Here is a 7,816-nt window from a genome sequence, read left to right as displayed (position 1 = left end):
CCTACCCCTGTCACCTTGTTGCCACCTGCTCCCTGATTCCCCCAGCAGTCCCCAAAGCTCCCCATCGCTTGGATTTTGCTCTCCATCCCTGCAGGATGTCTGCATTTGTTCCAAAAGAGCTATGGTACTATTCCACGGAGGCGGACACCCCGCAGCTGCCTGGCTGGGCTGGAGCTCTGTGGGACAGGCTGGGAAATTTTGCTACCTCTGCAGGCTGGCACAGACCGAGAGGAGGAGACGGACGTCGATACACAGACTGATAGAGAAGAAGCCATGGAAGTGGACGGAGAGGATACTGGAGAGGAAGAGATGGATGTGGATATGTACGAGACAGAGGAAGAGATGGAGGTGGAAACGAAAGATTATATTGAAGAGATGGATATTGATCTAAAAGACAAGGAGGAAGACATGGTCTTGGGATGAAGACCGATGCCAGCAGCAGAACAGGCAGGTGCTCCCCACAGGCAGAGTGGGTCCCCTGCTGCCAGCCTGGGGCCGGGCTGGGCACTTCCTGCTCAGGGACACGCTAGCCCATGCACTGCATTCTGCTGGCCATCCCTGGCCTGGCCTGGGCTTGCTGTGGGCCACACAAGCCCTGTTCCAGTGCCTGGGCCACAGCCCCCAGCCGGGCTCCCTTCTGGCAGCAGAGTCCCACTGGGCCAGTGTCCCAGCCCGGCAGCACATGGAACACCCTTCCATGCCTGACTGCACTGGCCGTGCTACTTGTTTTTCTTCCAGGACTTAGGGACATCACAGACACAGATGCCACCCTGCTGTACATACGTTTTACAGTTGTTGTGTTCAGGATAGAGGTTTTAGAGTTTGTTTAAGTTGCCTGTAAATACGTTTCATAGAGTTTTGTTAGAGCTGTTCTCAGGTATATAGATTCTATAGTTTGTTGTTGTTGTTGTTGTTGTTGTTACCAATATTCTTACAGTGTAAATATGTGGTGTAGTTCATTCTTGTTCCTTTTCTTCTACAGATAAACAGTCTTTGATTTTCACACCCCAGTTCTCTTTGCATTTTCTTCGGGCACGTTTGCAACGCTGTGGGTTGTTTCGGGAACAATGTTTGCAGGACTCTAAAAAGAGTATCAAAACCGCTCTGCCACACTCTCAGCTGCTGCTGCTGCCCCAAAAAGCACTGGCTGGCTTTGCTCACACAATCACAGTTGTGGTGGCATTTCTACCACACCACAGGACAGCGATGTTTTCCCTCTTCTCCTGGAAATACCTACAGCACATGAGGGTTGAAAGGCAAACATGAGCCTCTTTTAGTGGCCCTTGAAATTGGACATGTGAAATGAGGTACACAAAGCCACAGGCCAGCTGAACCTGGCATCTCTGAATGGGTCTTTACATTCTTCCCAGGAAGATGAATGGCAATCACTATTTTGGCAGGGAGGAAAGTGCATCAGCTAGCAATTTGCTGTAGAAAATGTGCTTTCTGCTCCTCTCACAGCCAAAACTCCTAGCCATTTCTTGGAAGTCCTTCTTAGATAAGGACCGTGTTCAACTGAGTGACAGTGAAGCCAAATGGCAATGCCGCAATCAATTGTCCTGTACACAATCTCCTTCATCCACGTGGAAGGTTACCCACGGGCACACAAGAGGACGGAAGAAACCCAAATGCATCGTTGGACATCATAAAGTCAGACGTGTCGAGGGATGAAGAAATCTTGCAGAGATATGGAAAGCTGCCCTGAAAACCCAGTTCGGGGAGAGCCTGAGCTCTTTTGTGCTTCTAGGCCTGAAGATGCTCAGCAGCTTTCCCAGATGCTCAGCAGGCAGTAGGATTGTGCCTGAATCTGGCTCTGGAAATGCCAGTGCCTCAACTGAGAGCTGTGGCAATGATTTCCATTGCATGGAGAGGGGCCACAGTCCTGCAAGAGTCTTTCAGCAGAGCAAACAGCAGCCTGGAGGGTGGGCAATGCTGCATCTGGACCACTGCATGCTCATCCTTCACCACAATGCAGAGCTGCCATGGATCACTTTTTCCATTTCTCCTGTTGGGTATGTTTTGGAGAAGTTGTTCTAGGTGGCTTTGGATGGTGATCCAAGTAGGAAGCAGCCATTCGCCTGCTGTGATATCCTTACAGCTAGTCCTAACTTCTCATTGCCTTTGGTTTGATTGGGGGTGTTTTATCTGTTTGTTTGATTGGTTTCTTTGGGTTGGTTTCTTTGTGTTTTTCTCTCTTTTGCTTGGAGTTTCTTTTCCTTTTTTAGAAATGACTGGTGAAGTTGGCACAACCAAACTCCAGAAAACGTAAAGCAGGCTTGACTTTCCAGAAATTGCTTTTGGCTGGCTTTAGCTGCATTCCCCAGGATCACCATCAGCAGTAGATATTTGCAGGTTTTGCTCTGCATCCTCAGCCTGCCCAGGTGTTGTTCAGTGTTTCAGCAGTGGAGAAGACGATGGATATTTTGCTAAACCTCCTTTCAAACAACAAAACTTGGGTTAGCACGACAGAAAAGAAGAAAAGAAAATCTTCGCCAGTTAGAACACAGCCAGAGTCCCACCATTTCCCCCTCCACTTCTCTTTCTTTTCTACATTAAGAGGTAAAGCTTCCATCTCCAAAAGCTTCCATCTCTCACTTCCTGATGTAGCCATTTGCTACCCTTTAGCCTTGACTGCCACGCATCGGACTGCTGTCCGTGTGGGGCTGGGGATGCTCAGCCTGGAAAGAGAAGGGGGCTGGCGAGGCCTCCCTGCAGCTCTAGGAAAGATGGGCACAGAGAGGAGAAGCCTTTCAACTGCAGGAGTGAGCTTGAAGTTGGATCTAATGAAGCTGCTCTTTTCCACTCCGGCTGCTGGGCCACTGGCCCAGGCTGTGCACAGAGGCTGGAGATGCTCCATCCTTGGCAACATCCAAGGCCAGCTGGGAGCGGGGCTCTGAGCAACCTATTCTGGGCGAAGATTGCTCCGCTTGGAACAAGATGGTCTTTAGGGTCCCTTCCAAGCCCAAGCACCCAGGGATTCCATCATTCATTCTACGGTCTCCGTTGTCCACTTCAGCCTGGGCCTGAACTCCTGGCGGTGATGTCACAGTGCACGCTCCAGCTAGAACTTCCAGCATCCAGCAACGGCCACAACACAACCCTTGGCTCCTTGTGCCAGCACGCTCTTCATTCACCCTGCTCCAAGCCTACCCCTGTCACCTTGTTGCCACCTGCTCCCTGATTCCCCCAGCAGTCCCCAAAGCTCCCCATCGCTTGGATTTTGCTCTCCATCCCTGCAGGATGTCTGCATTTGTTCCAAAAGAGCTATGGTACTATTCCACGGAGGCGGACACCCCGCAGCTGCCTGGCTGGGCTGGAGCTCTGTGGGACAGGCTGGGAAATTTTGCTACCTCTGCAGGCTGGCACAGACCGAGAGGAGGAGACGGACGTCGATACACAGACTGATAGAGAAGAAGCCATGGAAGTGGACGGAGAGGATACTGGAGAGGAAGAGATGGATGTGGATATGTACGAGACAGAGGAAGAGATGGAGGTGGAAACGAAAGATTATATTGAAGAGATGGATATTGATCTAAAAGACAAGGAGGAAGACATGGTCTTGGGATGAAGACCGATGCCAGCAGCAGAACAGGCAGGTGCTCCCCACAGGCAGAGTGGGTCCCCTGCTGCCAGCCTGGGGCCGGGCTGGGCACTTCCTGCTCAGGGACACGCTAGCCCATGCACTGCATTCTGCTGGCCATCCCTGGCCTGGCCTGGGCTTGCTGTGGGCCACACAAGCCCTGTTCCAGTGCCTGGGCCACAGCCCCCAGCCAGGCTCCCTTCTGGCAGCAGAGTCCCACTGGGCCAGTGTCCCAGCCCGGCAGCACATGGAACACCCTTCCGTGCCTGACTGCACTGGCCGTGCTACTTGTTTTTCTTCCAGGACTTAGGGACATCACAGACACAGATGCCACCCTGCTGTACATACGTTTTACAGTTGTTGTGTTCAGGATAGAGGTTTTAGAGTTTGTTTAAGTTGTCTGTAAATACGTTTCATAGAGTTTTGTTAGATCTCTTCTCAGGTAAATAGGTTCTATAGTTTGTTGTTGTTGTTGTTGTTGTTGTTACCAATATTCTTACAGTGTAAATATGTGGTGTAGTTCATTCTTGTTCCTTTTCTTCTACAGATAAACAGTCTTTGATTTTCACACCCCAGTTCTCTTTGCATTTTCTTCGGGCACGTTTGCAACGCTGTGGGTTTTTTCAGGAACAATGTTTGCAGGACTCTAAAAAGAGTATCAAAACCGCTCTGCCACACTCTCAGCTGCTGCTGCTGCCCCAAAAAGCACTGGCTGGCTTTGCTCACACAATCACAGTTGTGGTGGCATTTCTACCACACCACAGGACAGCGATGTTTTCCCTCTTCTCCTGGAAATACCTACAGCACTTGTGGGTAGCAAGGCAAACATGAGCCTCTTTTAGTGGCCCTTGAAATTGGACATGTGAAATGAGGTACACAAAGCCACAGGCCAGCTGAACCTGGCAACTCTGAATGGGTCTTTACATTCTTCCCAGGAAGATGAATGGCAATCACTATTTTGGCAGGGAGGAAAGTGCATCAGCTAGCAATTTGCTGTAGAAAATGTGCTTTCTGCTCCTCTCACAGCCAAAACTCCTAGCCATTTCTTGGAAGTCCTTCTTAGATAAGGACCGTGTTCAACTGAGTGACAGTGAAGCCAAATGGCAATGCCGCAATCAATTGTCCTGTACACAATCTCCTTCATCCACGTGGAAGGTTACTCACGGGCACACAAGAGGACGGAAGAAACCCAAATGCATCGTTGGACATCATAAAGTCAGACGTGTTGAGGGATGAAGAAATCTTGCAGAGCTATGGAAAGCTGCCCTGAAAACCCAGTTCGGGGAGAGCCTGAGCTCTTTTGTGCTTCTAGGCCTGAAGATGCTCAGCACCTTTCCCAGATGCTCAGCAGGCAGTAGGATTGTGCCTGAATCTGGCTCTGGAAATGCCAGTGCCTCAACTGAGAGCTGTGGCAATGATTTCCATTGCATGGAGAGGGGCCACAGTCCTGCAAGAGTCTTTCAGCAGAGCAAACAGCAGCCTGGAGGGTGGGCAATGCTGCATCTGGACCACTGCATGCTCATCCTTCACCACAATGCAGAGCTGCCATGGATCACTTTTTCCATTTCTCCTGTTGGGTATGTTTTGGAGAAGTTGTTCTAGGTGGCTTTGGATGGTGATCCAAGTAGGAAGCAGCCATTCGCCTGCTGTGATATCCTTACAGCTAGTCCTAACTTCTCATTGCCTTTGGTTTGATTGGGGGTGTTTTATCTGTTTGTTTGATTGGTTTCTTTGGGTTGGTTTCTTTGTGTTTTTCTCTCTTTTGCTTGGAGTTTCTTTTCCTTTTTTAGAAATGACTGGTGAAGTTGGCACAACCAAACTCCAGAAAACGTAAAGCAGGCTTGACTTTCCAGAAATTGCTTTTGGCTGGCTTTAGCTGCATTCCCCAGGATCACCATCAGCAGTAGATATTTGCAGGTTTTGCTCTGCATCCTCAGCCTGCCCAGGTGTTGTTCAGTGTTTCAGCAGTGGAGAAGACGATGGATATTTTGCTAAACCTCCTTTCAAACAACAAAACTTGGGTTAGCACGACAGAAAAGAAGAAAAGAAAATCTTCGCCAGTTAGAACAGAGCCAGAGTCCCACCATTTCCCCCTCCACTTCTCTTTCTTTTCTACATTTAGAGGTAAAGCTTCCATCTCCAAAAGCTTCCATCTCTCACTTCCTGATGTAGCCATTTGCTACCCTTTAGCCTTGACTGCCACGCATCGGACTGCTGTCCGTGTGGGGCTGGGGATGCTCAGCCTGGAAAGAGAAGGGGGCTGGCGAGGCCTCCCTGCAGCTCTAGGAAAGATGGGCACAGAGAGGAGAAGCCTTTCAACTGCAGGAGTGAGCTTGAAGTTGGATCTAATGAAGCTGCTCTTTTCCACTCCGGCTGCTGGGCCACTGGCCCAGGCTGTGCACAGAGGCTGGGGATGCTCCATCCTTGGCAACATCCAAGGCCAGCTGGGAGCGGGGCTCTGAGCAACCTATTCTGGGCGAAGATTGCTCCGCTTGGAACAAGATGGTCTTTAGGGTCCCTTCCAAGCCCAAGCACCCAGGGATTCCATCATTCATTCTACGGTCTCCGTTGTCCACTTCAGCCTGGGCCTGAACTCCTGGCGGTGATGTCACAGTGCACGCTCCAGCTAGAACTTCCAGCATCCAGCAACGGCCACAACACAACCCTTGGCTCCTTGTGCCAGCACGCTCTTCATTCACCCTGCTCCAAGCCTACCCCTGTCACCTTGTTGCCACCTGCTCCCTGATTCCCCCAGCAGTCCCCAAAGCTCCCCATCGCTTGGATTTTGCTCTCCATCCCTGCAGGATGTCTGCATTTGTTCCAAAAGAGCTATGGTACTATTCCACGGAGGCGGACACCCCGCAGCTGCCTGGCTGGGCTGGAGCTCTGTGGGACAGGCTGGGAAATTTTGCTACCTCTGCAGGCTGGCACAGACCGAGAGGAGGAGACGGACGTCGATACACAGACTGATAGAGAAGAAGCCATGGAAGTGGACGGAGAGGATACTGGAGAGGAAGAGATGGATGTGGATATGTACGAGACAGAGGAAGAGATGGAGGTGGAAACGAAAGATTATATTGAAGAGATGGATATTGATCTAAAAGACAAGGAGGAAGACATGGTCTTGGGATGAAGACCGATGCCAGCAGCAGAACAGGCAGGTGCTCCCCACAGGCAGAGTGGGTCCCCTGCTGCCAGCCTGGGGCCGGGCTGGGCACTTCCTGCTCAGGGACACGCTAGCCCATGCACTGCATTCTGCTGGCCATCCCTGGCCTGGCCTGGGCTTGCTGTGGGCCACACAAGCCCTGTTCCAGTGCCTGGGCCACAGCCCCCAGCCGGGCTCCCTTCTGGCAGCAGAGTCCCACTGGGCCAGTGTCCCAGCCCGGCAGCACATGGAACACCCTTCCGTGCCTGACTGCACTGGCCGTGCTACTTGTTTTTCTTCCAGGACTTAGGGACATCACAGACACAGATGCCACCCTGCTGTACATACGTTTTACAGTTGTTGTGTTCAGGATAGAGGTTTTAGAGTTTGTTTAAGTTGCCTGTAAATACGTTTCATAGAGTTTTGTTAGAGCTGTTCTCAGGTATATAGATTCTATAGTTTGTTGTTGTTGTTGTTGTTGTTGTTACCAATATTCTTACAGTGTAAATATGTGGTGTAGTTCATTCTTGTTCCTTTTCTTCTACAGATAAACAGTCTTTGATTTTCACACCCCAGTTCTCTTTGCATTTTCTTCGGGCACGTTTGCAACGCTGTGGGCTGTTTCGGGAACAATGTTTGCAGGACTCTAAAAAGAGTATCAAAACCGCTCTGCCACACTCTCAGCTGCTGCTGCTGCCCCAAAAAGCACTGGCTGGCTTTGCTCACACAATCACAGTTGTGGTGGCATTTCTACCACACCACAGGACAGCGATGTTTTCCCTCTTCTCCTGGAAATACCTACAGCACATGAGGGTTGAAAGGCAAACATGAGCCTCTTTTAGTGGCCCTTGAAATTGGACATGTGAAATGAGGTACACAAAGCCACAGGCCAGCTGAACCTGGCATCTCTGAATGGGTCTTTACATTCTTCCCAGGAAGATGAATGGCAATCACTATTTTGGCAGGGAGGAAAGTGCATCAGCTAGCAATTTGCTGTAGAAAATGTGCTTTCTGCTCCTCTCACAGCCAAAACTCCTAGCCATTTCTTGGAAGTCCTTCTTAGATAAGGACCGTGTTCAACTGAGTGACAG

Source organism: Cyanistes caeruleus, chromosome 31 (genome assembly GCF_971803275.1).
Source record: "Cyanistes caeruleus chromosome 31, bCyaCae1.hap1.1, whole genome shotgun sequence".
Taxonomy (NCBI): Eukaryota; Metazoa; Chordata; class Aves; order Passeriformes; family Paridae; genus Cyanistes; species Cyanistes caeruleus.
This window is presented reverse-complemented; position numbering follows the sequence as displayed.